At 37.6% G+C, this 17,074-nt stretch overlaps 1 protein-coding gene across 4 annotated transcripts in view; it reads right to left on the bottom strand.

The window, feature by feature from the left end:
* CDH12 (cadherin 12) overlaps positions 1–17,074 on the bottom strand; it is a 220,798-nt gene that overhangs the window by 155,161 nt on the left and 48,563 nt on the right. The gene's annotated exons all lie outside the window — the stretch shown is intronic.

Here is a 17,074-nt window from a genome sequence, read left to right as displayed (position 1 = left end):
ATGTAAAAATTATTTATTCTGGATTTACACAGAAAATATTGGAGAAGACCCACTCTTCACCCTACTGTCTAGGGCAGGAATGCTTTGCTTGTTGTCTCTGCCAGAAAGGCATCCTGGGGTTTATTCTATGGCCTGCTGTTTGTCTGTGCAAGAAATACTACTTGTAGGATTTAAGATGGATGCATTTTACATTTTTAAAACAAAAATACAATTTATATCACTATGGAATTCACCACTTTGTTAAGGCCATATTGTGTTATTGATTTTTAAGCAGAAGCTTCTACCAAATCAATGAGAGTTCTGCTTAAAAATCAATGGCATGATAGACCTTAGAAAAGAAGAAACAGTAAAGTACCTAACCATATATATTTTTCATTTTCAAATAGTGCCAAAGATTATATTTTCCTTATAAATAATATTGTTACTATACATAACAATAAATAATGTAGAAAATCTTATTTGTTAGGTGCATGCTGAAGTATCTAAATAGAAAGGATTTACAATTGGGAACCTGGAAAATCTAACAGGTTTTGAAGAAAAAAACCACCACCCTAGAAAAATAACTGCACTCCCTTTTCTAAATTTAGGGTGAGATTTTCTGTTCTGATTAGAAAGGCTATTCTAGGTCTTACCAAAAAAGAAAGTAAAAAAATGTGGTGAAAAGGAATCTAGTGCAAATGAGTATTTTAATGCTACCTTCAGAAAGGATTAAAAATGAAGGAAGAACTATCTGTTCATAATCCTTAAAAAAAACCCAAACAACAACAAAAAAATCTTTTGTGTTGAAGACATTTCAATTTTTTTTTTTCATCTAAAGGAAAATATTCTAAGGTACAATGAGCGCAAACTTCCACTTGCATTACCATTTGTACTTCATGTATTTTATTTCAGCAAAGAAACTTTAATATAGGACCCTACCACAATAGAGAGCTGCACTCAATATTAATATATTTGATACGTATTTCTATTAGCAGCTTTTTTAATTTAACAGTTCACATGACTTTTTGTGCTTCTGTCTTCAATGCATTCAGTGGTATATAACATTAGGTTCAGACTGTGTTCAGCCATAATTCAGTTCCAAGACTTTCAAACTCCTGTGCCTTTCTTGATCCACAGTTGCAGGGTGCATGCCTAGTTTTTATGGCAAAATCATAGTAATCATGAAACACAGGGAAAAAAAAAACAAAACTGAACAAAGAACTCAAAGCACCTTTCTGAATTACCCAGCCATAGATGCAAGCTGGAAAAAAATGACATAAAAAAGTTCTGGGATAGTCTGCACTGCTTCATACTGTATTCAATTTAACTGCTATACCACTGCTCTTTGCCGAGGAGGCTCTGTACATTACAGCTCTCCCAGCGGAGCTCTGCCTCCGGCCATGTCTGTCAGTCTGGGAGCTTTTAAAATGTTATACAGCACCAAAAGTAATGCGAAGAGATTGAAGAACTTCAATGAAAGGAGAACAATTCCCCCTTGGCTGGAAGGTTAGTTACCAAGTGCAAAACACAGAGCACTTTAACCCTTTCTCTGTCAATCTCCTAGGCTGCCTTCCACACCATGTGCTGCAGAGCCAGGAGAGAGCAATGCCAGTGCTTGCTTCATTCCCTACAGCTTCACAAAGCTGGTGAATAGCAGTATCAAAGAAAAATGGCAGGCTAATAGGTGTTGCAGGTCAGGACTGCAGCATGAGATACCCTCATCAGCTGCAAAAGAGTTCACCATGAAGAATTTTCTTTTTTTAAAATGTAAATCTCAGCTGTTAGGAGGCCAGTAATTGAGATCCCAGTACTTCAGCCCTCAAGGGAACCGCTCCAGCTTGAGCAGTAGGAAACTGAGACACAGGGTCATCCCCTGCCACCTCTTCTTCTCCAGCGTTTCATTGCTGGCTTTGGAGTGGTGAAGTGGCCAAACAGAATATATTTAAAATCACAGTTTGAACCTGTACAGCAATTCAAAGGTTAAGGCTAATATTTATTTTAGTCTGAGTGTATTGTTTTGCATTTTCTTTTTAAGTGTTACTCTTCCAGCCAGGATACCTAAACCTGTATTGGTGTTTTTATGTTGTCATATACTCACTAGACATTTAAGTCTAGCACCTTTATATACTTCTGCCCTGAAAACTGCTATGAGAGCTGGAAGATAAGGATTTAGAAATCCAGTCAGAACATTTAGTCATAAGGAAAGTACTATATTTCCTATTTTTTTTAAGGAATTACTTCCTCTGATGCTTATAAAGAGAGGCTTAATTAGTAAGAGAGTTTTGCACAGATATGCCAGATTTTTCTTAACTCTAGTTTTTTTCTTTTTCAATATTAGCTGTTGCTAGTCATTTCTTCAGACAGTCTTATTTGGATTTAAGTACCTTTACGCATGACTTAACCCACAAAAAGAGACACAGAGGGAATGCCTGTATGAAGTTACCCTCCCTGCCCCACACACATGCTTTTATGCAGTGAGATTACATTTACTCTTTTCCACAGTTCAGAAAACTGAAGTGACCCAGCAGCAATCATGGACAATCTGTTAAAACACGGTAATTAAGAAATCTAGATCCTATGTACTCTGTGCCCAAAACTGCACACTTAGAAACTCATAAAATGCAAAGGATGAATTAAATATCACTACTGTGATTATTTATTGAGAATAACAAAGTACAGTATAAATGGTTCTCCTGCAAGAATTTTGATACTGACCTGGATTATACTGCTGTTAATCTAAACAGCCTGAGCAGAGGAATGTTTTCAGAGTAGCAAAACTGATGCATGCTATTACTGCTGCAATAACACTATCAACGAGAGCCATAGCACTGCAGACACAAATGGTCTCACCAAGCTTGCAAGGGTTATCCCTTCTAGAGAGGACAGCTATACATCCTCTGCAATCACTAGTACACAGATAAGGCCAGATTTAGAGAAGTCTGAAAGGAAACTCTAAATGATCTTTGATTTTGTCATGGTTTAATCCCAGTAGGCAATTCAGCCTCACCGAGCTGCTCACTAGTCAGTCCCCTTGCAGTGAGATGGGGAAAAGAAGCAGAAGAGTAAAAGTAGAGAAAACTCATAGGCTGAGACAAAGACAGTTTAATAGGGAAAGCAAAAGCTGCATGAGCAAGCAAAGCAAAATAAGAAGTTCATTCACAACTTCTCATTGGTAGGCAGGTGTTCAGTCATCTTCAGGAAAGCAGGGCTCCATCACGTGTAACAGTTACTTGGGAAAAAACCCACCATAACTCCAAATGTTCCCCCTTTCCTCCTTCTCCCCCTGAGTTTTATTGATGAGCATGAAGTCATATGGCATGTGATATCCCTTTGGTCAGCTGGGGTCAGCTGTCCAAGCTGTGTTTCCTACCAACTTCTTGTGCACACCCAGTCTACTCACTGGTGGGGCAGTGTGGAGAGCAGGAAAGGCCTTGGCTCTGTGTGAGCTCTGCTCAGCAATGACTAAAAGATCTCTGTTATTAACACTGTTCCCAGCACAAACCCGAAACACAGTACCATACAAGCTACTATGAAGAAAATTAACTCTATCCCAGCCAAAACCAGTACAGAACTGTATGAAGCATCTACTTGCATCAGACTGCAGATACCCGAATGTCACATGCACACAAGCAAGAAACACTACAGCTCCACGAAGCACTCAAAAATGTCTTTAGCACAACAAAGCTGATAATTGCATCTCCGTGAATGGAGGCAAATTGCTTACTGACAAAGTATCCATTATATGCTGATGGTGGGAACATTTCTGCAGCCACCTTAACCATAAATCTACCAGCACAGAGAATGCTTTTGCTTATGTGAAACAACAGCTAACGTAGAGCAACCATCTTCCTACCCGAAAAGAGGTTTGAAAAACTTGGCAGTACTGCAAAATGGTTGATCCATGCCAGATGGAAAGCCAGTTAAGATCTATAACTGTGAATATGCTGTAATAGCTGACCATCTATCCTCACTTCTCTGCAGTATCTTGAAATAAGAATATACAACAACAGAAAAAAAGTCTGTGCTGTCAGTATCTATTAAAATTAACTGCTAAAGTATTTGAGAAGATATATCTTGAGGTTAAAGGAATGGTAAAAGTGCGTGGAAAAGCTCAGTTCATCTCTCACCTTCATATGCTTTCTCTCACCTTAGGCACATCAGGATGATATTCTCAAAGGTATTTAGTTAAAAGAATTCCTATTTGATTAGACTCTAGATATCCATATCTTTTTGTCAGTTTGACTTTATTGAGCATCAGAACCTATCTAGAGACTTTGGAAATAAAAGTAATTTTTGTTTTTTCTGCCTTTTTTATTTTATTTTTTTTTTAGTTAGGGTAGGAAGTACTCGGCAACATCAAAACAGAGGTTAGGAGGGGGATTGCAAATGAACAGATTTGAAACCTCCAACTACGAAGGAGAATAATTCTCAGTATCTACATCCTACAAGTCAGAAGACTTTCAACAGAGTGATTGAGCAAACCCCACCTCTACAACTCCAAAACCCATTTGTCAAGTGTAACATCTGGAATCCGTGCCAGGTAGCTCTCATGGGGCTTAAAAGAATGTATGTCTCTACCTGTTAAGAAAATACCTGACTTACTGGAGTCTTAACATAGAATTACAGAATCACAGAATCATCCAAGTTGCAAATGACCTTTAAGATCACCATTAAGTCCAACCATTAACGTACCACTGCCAAGACCACCACTAAACCATGTCCGTAAGCACCACATCTACATGCTTTTTTAAATACCTCCATGAATGGTGATTCCACCATGTCCCTGGGCAGACTGTTCCAATGCTTGACCACCCTTTCAGTGAAGAAATTTTTCCTAATATCCAACCTAAACCTCCTCTGGCATAACTTGAGGCCATTTCCTCTTGTCCTATTGCTTGGTATCTAGAAGACTTACCAGTCTACAACCTCCTTTCAGGTAGTTATAGAGAGTGATAAGGTCTCCCCTCAGCCTCTTTTTCTCCAGGTTAAACCCCAGTTCCCTCAGCCACTCCTCATAGCACTTGTGCTCTAGACCTTTCACCAGCTTTGTTGTCCTTCTCTGGACACACTCCAGCACCTCTGTGTTTTTCTTACAGTGAGGGGCCCCACACTGAACACAGTATTTGAGGTGCAGCCTCACCAGTGCTGAGTACAGGGGGACAATCCCTTCCCTTGTCCTGCTAGCCACACTGTTTCAGATGATCCAAAAGAGTTATTCCTTGACCTCTGTTTGTGTGGAACACAATAAGCCATAGAAGCTGTTGTGGTTTAACCCCAGCCAGCAACTAAGCACCACACGGTTGCTTGCTTATTCCCTCCCACACCCCCAGCAGGAGGGGGGGAAGAGAACTGGAAAACCAGATGTGAGAAAACTGGTGGGTTAAGATAAGTACAGTTTAATAACTGAAATAAAATTTATTGTTATTATCATAATAATAATCTTGTTATAAAAAGGAAAATAACAAAAAGAGAGAAATAAAACCCAAGAAAGACAAGGGATGTACATTAAAATAATTGCTCACCACCAACTGACCAGTCTCCTCAAGTAGTGGCCCCTGGCCAACCTTCTCCTTTTGTTGCTGAACATGATGCTATATGGTATGGAATATCCCTTTGGTCAGCTGGGTCAGCTGTCCCAGCCGTGTGTCCTCCCAGCGTTTTGTGCACTCCCAGTCTGCTCACTGGTGGGGTGGAGTGAGGAGCAGAAAAAGCCTTGGCTCTGTGTAAGCACTGCTCGGCAATAACTGAAACATCCCTGAATTACTAACGCTGTTTCCAGCACCAATCCAAAACATAGTCCCCCACTAAGTATGAAGAAAATTAACTCTAGCCCAGCCAAAACCTGCATAGAAACCTAGAATGGCTCTCTAGCTATATAGGCTGACCCCTCATGAAGCTGAACACCTGAATCCTGGTCTCTGCATCAGTGGTTATTTATATCAAGTTGATGATGAACAGGAGGAACAGAAACCCAATACCCTATACAAATTCCAAATGCTCTGTAGCTTATTGATGACAGCACTCTGATAAAATGTGAGAAATATGGATAGAAAATGCACAACTGGAAGATGAATCGTGGTGTTTCTGTAAGATATTTATAATCATCTGGAAGAGAACTATACTGACTGAACTACTGGACAACAAGCAGATGACTGCCTTTCTCATGCAATAAGGTGAATTTAACTCTCCTTTTGTTAAATTCTATTACAAAAGCCCTCAAATCCTAATATTTCACATCAAATATTGTGCTTGATATAAAGTTACTAATTATGCAACTAGGCAAGAAAAATATGAGTGTGATTAAGGCTATGATTTTGGGATTTGACTTTCAAAGCCGACCCCTCTGTATATTGAATGGATATTTGCAGAGTTGTATTTTCTATACTGATACAAGAGTTCAATTTGAATGTTAGTTATGACTATAGATATCAGAAGTGATAGTGATATGAATCTGGAATACTCTATTGAGTTTTTACTGGCATAAAACCAAAGTGAGATGAGAATGATGTCCCTGATCTTCAAGTATGAATACCCTTTTAGCACATTCATAAGAAAGTTGCCACAAAGATATATTATAGTACAAAACCCATGTGAAATACTATACCAGTACCCAATAAACATATTTATGAAGTGCCTAACATTGGAGAGGAGTCTAATTATATTTGGCATTTCTAAGCACTACAATAATAAAAGTATTATAGCTCTGCAGACATGCATTAATAATTGGCTTTCTAGTATATAAAAAAGTGATTACTTAAGAGAGTTTGGAGACACAACAAAATCAAACGACACATACTTCAAAAAAAGCATAGCTGTACAATGCTGAGGGTTATAGAAAAAGTAATGAAAAAACCCAATACAAAAACATTCTTTGTGAGTGCAAAACAATAAATTGCTTCTATATGCAACTATTTATACACAGTGTCAGCCCTATCATCATTGGCAACAGTTACAAGAGATCGTTTATGACTTAAATATAAGCCATGGAGCCATCATCTGCTACATGGGAATTTATCCTCTTTAACTCACAGCATGCGTAAGAATATCAGGGACATAACTGTTAAAAAAAAAAAAAAAAAACAAACACAAAAAACACCCAAACAAAAAAGACTGAAACTTTCATTATAAAAATGAAAATACATCAAGGCTCCAAGGTTCACTGAACTCTTGAAAGCTAATTCAGGTAAAATGAAATTTTCACTACAGGTTAAAAATAATTAATGTTTATTTCAGTGAAATTCAGATCAAGGCCAGTACTACTCTGTAAATACATAGTGCAGCTCTACAACTTAATAATCAGTTAAAATTAAGAAAAAAAATGCCTCAGAAAAGCACAGAGTTTCCTTCACTTTAGGAAGATGGTCAGATGATGAAGTGACATCATCAATTTTATTTTTATGGTGTCTTGTATCATGTCATGTTAGTCTTGTCTCAGAAAAGTACTATGTTGATTTTGTACCTACTTAGTCAATGATCTAGAATCTGTATTTTTGAAGAAATTATAAACATTTTCATTTCTGGTAAGAATCTGTAAATGTAAATGCTAAAGTACAGACAATCAAGAAATCATCCTTCACCCTACTGTCCTATGTTTTCTTGAATGAATACATGAGATGGGGGAAAGGAGAGAAAGGCAAACAAATCAAAACCTTTCAACACATTAGCAATATTTTTAGGGTAAGAATTAAGAGATCTCAGGCTGCAACTCAAATATATTTATAATTTTGTAAGTAACGCAGGATACTGAAATGAATGTGAGCACATTTTAATGTGCTCTGGAACATAACATTTTGTTATTTCTTAGGGTATTTCTGGTTTGCCCAGCCTGTCAAGAATTCTATTAATTACTTCATATTGCAAACATACTTCAGCTAAGATCCCAATATTAAAAGACTTTCTGCTATTGGTCAAACTGATTATAATACATTTTAAATAATCCATTATAATTTCTTGTGTTAGAAGGACCACATAAATATACTAACTTACAAAACTAACTCAAAGTTAGATATTTTAAAATGAGTCCTTGCAGACTTTTGTTTGTTTATTGTGTATATAATTGCATAATTATTGCTTAATACAAACGGTGTATAACCTTAGACACTTAAAACTGAAAATATGGGTCTTCTATCGCCAATTATTGCAATATGGATAAAACAGACTTAAATGTCTCTGTCTTCCTCACCACAGTATTAAGTATTTAATTCTTAATATTCCTTTCCATAATACATTATGGAAATCCATAGCTCAGCTTGTACTCTCAGCCCAATTCTTAAAGTTTCTTCTGGTCTTCTGGAAGGTTAATAGATCTGTGCTGACAATACTGTGTTATGTAATTTACTGCGTTATGTGATTTCAGAGGACGGTACCCCCTCAGGAAAAAATTACAGACAGCAGTTTTGCCCAACAAATTTCAAGGCATTAATCTTGTGAATATTAACAGGTAGCCCCAGAGACAACAGGACTGAGAGATAACCCATCAATTATCTTAACCTTGAGAACATTCAGCTCAGGCCTCTAAATATTCTGGAATCACCTAGTTTACACTGTGCTTATTCCAATGCTCAATAATACATAACTTTTACGCTTAGTAATTTATCTCTTTTCACAACTCAATTTGACTTGTTTTTACCTACCTACATATGCTATTAGGACTGGCAGTTGTAATGACCCTATGACTCTTTTCTGACCGATGATGAACTAATTTAAAAATAAAAAATTTTCATGGATTTTAAAACATCAGAAATAGTAACTCTAGGGCTTTTATTTTTATTCCTTAGAACAGTGTTCTCTGTTTTGCCCACCATTACAGCATGGGAACATAAGGTCATCACAGCAACTGAGCCAGGCTGTAGTTACACTGAAACCAGCTATTCTAACTAGAGTACAGTCATCTATAAATAACCTCAGCCAAAGTAATCCTTGTTTGTTTTTTTGTTGTTCAGAACCAGGCATGTTTCATGAAAACTCACCAGCTATCAGAGCTGTATGCGAATAGGTAGTCTCTCCTCAAGAAACCTTTCACTCAAGTAAAACCTCCCACTCTCCAGTCAACGTGGAATTGTTCCCAACCGAAGTCAGTGATTAAACTCAGAGATGTTAAAAGCAACCACAAGGCTTTTTGTGTACAGTGTCTAAAAAAGATAGAAAAATATTCTTGCCTGACATTCATCTTTATAAATCCCCGTGTCTCTTGTGTGCAATTGTTCATTTCCTAAATTCAAGACTAATGAATTGGGTAATTTTATGACAGATGCCTGCTGTGAATGTCAACAATTATGGCCTAATGCAGACAATAGATGAGATGGTGTAGGAAGAAATAGAGGGCTCACTTTGATGACACACAAGCCTTATCTGTCTTGTTCAGAGAAATAAAAGCAAATCTTATTTGTGAAAATATTGTTTCATAGTATTTCTTACTTTTCTTAATTTTAAATTAAAAGGACAAGAAAAGAGTATATTAGAAGAAAGACAGGTCTTGTCATCTATTAACACTCAGCAACACTCAGAAATTAGCATTCAGCACAATAAATTATTGGAGTCTTCCTCTTACTGACCCATTAAGGCCAACCATAAACCTAACAAGGTGCACCACTAAACTATGTTCCTAAGTGCCACATCTACTCATCTTTTAAATAGCTCCAGGGATGCTGACTCAACCACTTCCCTGGGCAGCCTGTTCCAATGCTTGACCACCCTTTCAGTGAAGAAATTTTTCCTAATATCCAACCTAAACCTCCTCTGGCATAACTTGAGGCCATTTCCTCTTGTCCTATTGCTTGGTATCTTAGAAGACTTACCAGTCTACAATCTCCATTCAGGTAGTTATAGAGAGTGATAAGGTCTCCCCTCAGCCTCTTTTTCTCCAGGTTAAACCCCAGCTCCTTCAGCCACTCCTCACAGGACTTGTGCTCTGGACCCTTCACCAGCTTTGTGGCTCTTCTCTGGACACACTCCAGCACCTCCGTGTTTTTCTTGCAGTGAGGGGCCCAAAACTGAACACGGTATTCGAGGTGCAGCCTCACCAGTGCTGAGTACAGGGGGACAATCCCTTCCCTTGTCCTGCTGAGCACATAATTTCTCATACGTAATAAGCAGCTTGTTTACTGCATATATTTCTTTTAGTTTTTACAATAAGCATAAATTGTAGTTATTGCAGTTTATGAAACTGTGGTTTAGGTAGGAAATCAATAATGTCTTTTTAAGGTTAAGCTCAGTGAAACAAAGTGCTGAAATAGTCCCTGATGAAATTGCACCTTAGCTGAACTCACAAAGAACAGCATTATGGAGAGGATAATGTCATACTTGCAGCATTATAGATTGAGGCCAATCAATCAGATATATTGTGATCGCTGAAGGTGCAGTCCTATTGTACTAAAAAAAATACCTTCAGGCCTCAAGGTAGAAAGACTGACACATTTAGTCTGAAGAAACCTAAATCCGGTACTTCCCTAAAATGAGTGAATTCACCTTACCAGAGGACACAACCCATAGAGATACACATATTTATTTTTTTTCAGGTAGAACTGGAGTACTAGACCAAAGACTAAGCTAGAAGAAAGGCTAATACTCTCTACTGAAAAACCACAGAGGGAGCCATTGCTTTTGTGGAAATAAACATATAATTCCTCTGATGTAATTTCTGACAAGTGGTCAAGTGTGACCCACTGTATGGTTCTTCTCAACACAGAATCACAGAAAAACAAAATGGTTGAGGTTGGAAGGAACTTCTGGAGTCTATCTAGTTCAACCCCCCCGGCTCAACCAGGGTGAGCTACAGCAGGTTGCCCAGAACCACATACAGCTGGGTTTTGAACTCCCCACAGACAGAGATTGCATAACTTCTCTGGGCAACTTGTTCCAGTGGCCTGGCCCTTCTTCAAGTTTTTGATCTACTTTGCTGCCCACTTACCAACACTTCATCAGTTTCTCTATGAAGATATTTGCCAGATAGTGTGAAAGCCTTTTTAAAGTCAAGGTAAACAACATCCACACTCTCCCTTTATCCACCGCTCATTATAGAAGGCTAACAGGTTGCTTGAACATGATTTCTCCTTTGTAAATCCATACTGACTACTCTCAGCCACTGTCTTGTCCTCCACATGTTTGGAAATGGTTTCCAGGTTTCCAGGGCTTCATTACTTTCCTAGGGACTTAGGTGAGGCTGACTGGCCTATAGTTTCCCACATCTTCCTTCTTGCCAACCAACCTTGAAGGTACGGGTGACATTTGCTTCCAGCTCTTGGAAACCTCTCTTGATTGTCATGACCTTTCAAAGACAACAGAGTGAACTTCCAATGACTTCAGCCAGCTCCCACAGCATAGATGCAACCCATCAGGCCCCATGGACTGTGTACATCCAGAAAGTGCTCCCAACCTGGTCCTCCTCCACCAAGGGCAAATCTTCCTTGCTGTATTCATTGGCAGCAGGTACTTCCTGACTTTGTGGAGTTTCAAAGTCTCACCCTCCAGCACAGTGACCAAGCCTCTTCATTTTTTTATTCAAGCCAAACCACTAGATGAGTCAAAATAAACTCTCATTTGTCAAACCCCCATCTTTTCCTCCTAGGAAGGGAGTCTTTGAAAGTACGAAGGAATTTTGGAGAAGGTTTTAATACACCTTTCAATTTAATCCCCAATTTCTTCTTTGTAACTGCATGAACCTCTATTTATTATTACTAGTAATAGCATTTGTTAACACAGGAGCTCCAAATATAGGTATATGTGCTACACCAGTTTGATTTTTCAAAGCCACTGTAGACTTCAGATGCTTGGTGAAATCCTTAGAATGCTTTCAAGCAAAAGATTTACAATTTCACAGTGATAAACATGCAGATACTCTCTACATATTAAATGCACTAAATAAATGCTATTTGGAAGACAGCATTTTAATGTAATGAACCAAAAGATTACCTCACCTGTGATATCTAAAATACTTATATGATTTTTTTTCACATAAAGCTCTAAATTTTAATACTTTGGGGCCATATTTTATCATAAACATAATAAACTTTGGTGACACAGTTGTTATCTGGATAATTTTCATATGTAAGTAAAGAAAGCTCAGTTGCACAGAGAGCTTTATAAAACAGATCTGTAAATTAATTAATTTATATCTCTAATATTCTTTAAAAAAGGTACTCAGCTTCCTATATTTCTCTAACAGAGATGATAAAATTATTTCTTATCAGTCTATGACAGATTATTCAGAAATAAAAAGTGAATAATTAATATACCATAACACCAAGAATTTGCTTTTTGGGGTGTAAGGTGTTAAAAGCAATTGATGACATGAAAGATAGTAAAAGATTATCGCTTAGAGAAATTCCAGCTGAACTGCTTTTATGACTTTGCCTCACTTTAGTTAAAATTTTCTCTGATGTTAGAGCTTTTGAAATTCCTGGGAGGGTTTTATCCCCAGGAAGAATCTTATTTTCCATTTCAAAAAGAACTAAAACAATTCTTTATTTTTAGCCCTTTTGATACATATACACATTTTTATATGGTTTGTGGCATTAAAGTGCATTAAACCCCAAACCTTGCAACTTAGAAATTGAATAAAGTTTAACTTTTCAGATTATGTCGACCATTATTGGCTTTTCTACTCCTTTGTGTTAGCAGACGAAACATAATGCAACAAACTCATGTGAGCAACAAGAATTTTCATTGATTCACCACTTGCAACCCTGTATACCTCAGCATGTGCTAAACTACTGGATATGCTTCCACCTATTTACCTGCTAGCTTCATTCAGACACAGAGACAGAAAGAAATTTCTGGTAAGGACCAAAGCAATACAGAGACCAGAAAGGAGCCCAGCACCTCTCACCTGACATGTGTGAAACAGGATCCCTTGCAGCATTTTAAAACCTGGACTGGCACTAAGGTCACCCACTTGAGAGCCCTAACTATATTTTTATAATACTGGAGAAAGGGGCTATCTGTGTATTTTTCCTTTCTGTTTTGCTAAATGTTTGGAAAGTCTCATTTTCCATCTCAGAGTTACTGAAATTTCCTATGTTTCTGTATGAGTAGTTACCACAATGTTTCTGCTTACTTGTCTGAGTAATGATGGAAAGCTCAGAAACAGATCTATTGTCACCAAAGCAAAAAAGAAGGTTCCAAAAGTCAGGTTTGCCATTAGCCCAGAATAAGCAATTCATCCTCTAGGATACAAATGCTCTGAATACAAAAATTACTATGCCTTTTGAAGGCCCTTCCCAGAGCAGAAAAAAAGGCTCTGCTTCTCTGTTATGTGTGTTAGCCATCATTATGGTATTCATGCATGACTAATGATAATTACACATTTAACTAGCTAGCATCTGGGGCAATAGCTGGCAGCCTGGCTGGGCAGTAGCTCCTGTGAGCAGCAGACAATCAGAGCAGAAAGAGTTACTGTATTATTTCTTAACACAGTGCCTGAAATGGCTCTCAGCTAATCAATGAAATAGACTTACCTACTCAGCCCTTGTTCAGAAACAACCTGAATAATAGTTATGCAAATAAGAACTTTCAGTCAGATTACAGAGACTTTCATATTTTACTGTTACTGAGAAACAACCACACCACAGTTATGTAAGTGAACCTGCAGACAAAAGTGCAGAGAATTGCTAATTGCCACATAAATACAAAGACAAATGTCAGCAGCTGTGTAACATCCTGGTTGTCTAAGTGGCTCAAGTTACATAAATTAAGACCAAAATAAATCTCCAGCGTTCCGGCTTGTCACCACATTGATCAACTCACCCCTTTACTGCTCACTTATTAATTGCCTTCCTTATCTCCCTCTCCTACCTGCCGTAGCCAGTCTTTGAACCAGCATTTAGAGTAGGGCAAAGGGAAGAGAGAGGAAATGGGACTGTCCTCTTTATTAAAATGCAACAGTTAACACAAGACATGAAGTTGATGGTTAGGCACCTGAATTACAGAGGTTTGCTTCAGAGACTGTATGTGCAGAGTACTTTGGAAAATCAGGACAAGTATTTAGATACATGGTAGCATAGGTCATGATACATCTTTTCATGATCAGTCTGTATAGGAGGCTAGACTATATGCCATGTTAAAACTTAGGGTTTGTTTACTTGTGCAAGTACTGGGGAAAAAAATTCCAGTATCCTCAACGATGCTTTAGTTCACATGCTTGCTCTCTGAAGGGATCTTTGAAACAGAGAGACCAAACTGTGACCAGTCTGATTCTGAAGAACACTAGAGTCTTTTCAAGTATTTGCAGCAAAACTGACACCTTTTCGTTGTTGTTAATTGACTTTCAGAGTTAATGTCCCTTTCAGCCTAAGGGAGGTAGCAAAGTTTTGCCTCACAGATGTCACTTCTGTTCTGCAAAGATTAAGTATTCCATTTCCCACAGAAAAAAAAAAATAAAAAAATTACTTTTCTCAGAGCAAAACCAAAGCCAAGTATTACAAACTCTCCTACCAAAATCTTATCGATTTTTCCCCCCCTTCCTAGGAAATCAAGACGAAACCCTCAGGTCTCTAAGTTTCTTTAACTTACTTCAAATATCAAATTATTCTCAGTCATTCATGTAATACAATCCCTGCATTAGGCAGGACAAAGCTTTCATGACAACTGCATTTGTTTTGGTCTTTATGCCAGAAATTTCAGAACAAAAAAATTTCCTTTATTTTGTATTGCTCTATGTGTATATTTATACATAAATACACACACACACACATATATACAAATATTTGTATATATGCCTCATAAGAAAAATAAAAGTGTATTCCTTACAGGCATGCCTATGAGTGGTAAATCGTCGTAAAAATCACCAAATATATTTGCTGCTGACTAACATACAGTAACTTTCCCAATACAGTATAAAAATTCTTTCTACTTCTAAATGAGTATGAAGAGTAATTATTTCTGAAGGACATCACCAATGATATGATCTCCTCAGACTTTTTTAAGCTGCAAGTTTCCCTTGCCATACAATATCCACTCCAAAGAAGACTCTCAGCAACTGAGTTGCTGTTCTGCAGTGGGAAAAAAATCCCAAAGTAGCCACTTAGTACATCTTCCACTTTCCACAAAGTGCAGTAATCCAGTGCCTAGATGTGGAAATAAGAAAACAAAGTGTATTCTTCTACTGAAAAAAACCCTGAATATAATGCATTATCCCAAAGATTATAATCTCCCTGTACAATACTCATATGCACCTTCTATCATTTTGTCTTGTGTGCCAGTAATGTTTTTTTTGAATTTTAAAGCACTTACTGTAGCACTTCTACTTTCCATGCTTCACTTTTACATTTTTTGGGGGGCAAAACTGGAACTATAGATTTAATTTTGACGTGGAAAAGAAATAAAATGAAACCTAACGTGGCCCAAAAGACTCCTGAGGTTACAGGAGATGAAAAATCTGAAACTGAATGGATAAATTGTAAACACAATAGATGCTAATATACAATTTGCATTCTTGCAAATTAAGGTATTAATGAAAGAAATAGTTCTTGCTTCTTAAATTCTCACTGCAGTACTCAAAAAGTACAGCACAGTTAAGAAGGCCAGAAAACTTTAAAGATGTGACAAGCAGCATTGGATGCTTACTGAGTTTTAAAGATTTAAAGACATTTCAATGACGTAACATGCTGAGTAACAATTTTAAATGGCCAAACGTTTCATACACTCTTCTGAGATATTTTCTTTTCTTCCAATCCTACTTCAGTAAGGTTATTATATTACTGCAATGAGAAATGAAATAAGTAAAATCTACCACTTTTAAAGGAAAGTTTGGTATATTGCTTCATGCTACAAGAATGAGATGAAAGTTGTTTTTTAACAACCAAGTGGTGATACAGCATTCAGCGGTGGTGCAGTAGAGAAAATTACTTTTGTTAGCCGTACGGATGTGTTAGATTGCTGCTGCTGCATGCCAGGAGATGCACATCTGCTGTTTCTGCAAAGGAGCCAGCCAGAAAGCCCAAGAGCTGTAACAAGTTGACGTGCATCCTGGAGTCAGAAAATTTCTGCCTCGAAAATATCTGTCTCAGCTCTGAAAACAGCCCCTCAGTAGCTATGGTGGTGCCAGCCTGGATTTCAGAAGACAGTTATTCTCGGGGAAATTTCTGCAGTAGAATTGCTGCTTTGATTTCTGGTCACAGCAGAGAAGCTTAAGGCTAACCACTGTGGTGAACTCTCAATTAACCCAATGGAAGTCCTCTTATCCGTAAAATTTAATCACTAGCATCAGGAGCTCCTGTTGGGGGGTGGGATGAGAAATGTATCTCCCACATGGCACTGCATCTTATTGATATCAATATATCTTATTGATATTGATTTTTAAACTGAAAGGGGACAGATTTATATTAGGTATTAGGAAGAAATTCTTTACCGTGAGGGTGGTGAGACACTGTAACAGGTTGCTCAGGGAAGTGGTGGATGCCCTGTCCCTGGAAGTGTTCAAGGCCAGGCTGGACGGGGCTTTGAGCAACCTGGTCTAGAGGAGGATGTCCCTGCCCATGGCAGGGGGGTGAAACTATATGACCTTTAAGGTCCCTTCCAACCCAACCCATTCTATGATTCTGTGATTCTATGACAGTGTGGCGTGGAAAGGCTGTGTCTGTATTGTGGGATTCTGGGATCACTGAAAGAGTTAATCTGATAGGTCTTCACATGAAAATCCCCAAATGTAAGTTAAAAAACATTATTACTTTTTAGTTTGTAGAAAACAGAGGCAAAGAAAGGAGACATGTATACACTAGCAAAAATAATTCAATTAATGGAAAATATGCTCTACTAGTATTGTAGTAAGTAGGACGTTTCATAAGGTGAAAAGCTCTCTCTTTTTGACCTTCTAGATCTGAACTGTCCCTCAATTGTTTTTTGAAAATTACGACTGACAATTTGCATGAAAACCTTCCTATCAGACAGTATTGTTCTTTAAGTTAAACCCCGTAAAACTAAATACAATTTATTTTAGAAACACAATGAGGAAGTATTTTTTAAATGCTGATACCTTTCACAGTTTTTGAAAATAAATTTTTTCAGACATAAAGTATCTTTTAAAACCAAAATATTTTTAAATTAACAGTCAACGTTAAAAAGTCTATTGACCTCAAAACTCAAAACCTAAAAAAACCCC

Source organism: Falco peregrinus, chromosome 3, assembly GCF_023634155.1.
Source record: "Falco peregrinus isolate bFalPer1 chromosome 3, bFalPer1.pri, whole genome shotgun sequence".
Taxonomy (NCBI): Eukaryota; Metazoa; Chordata; class Aves; order Falconiformes; family Falconidae; genus Falco; species Falco peregrinus.
This window is presented reverse-complemented; position numbering and strand designations above follow the sequence as displayed.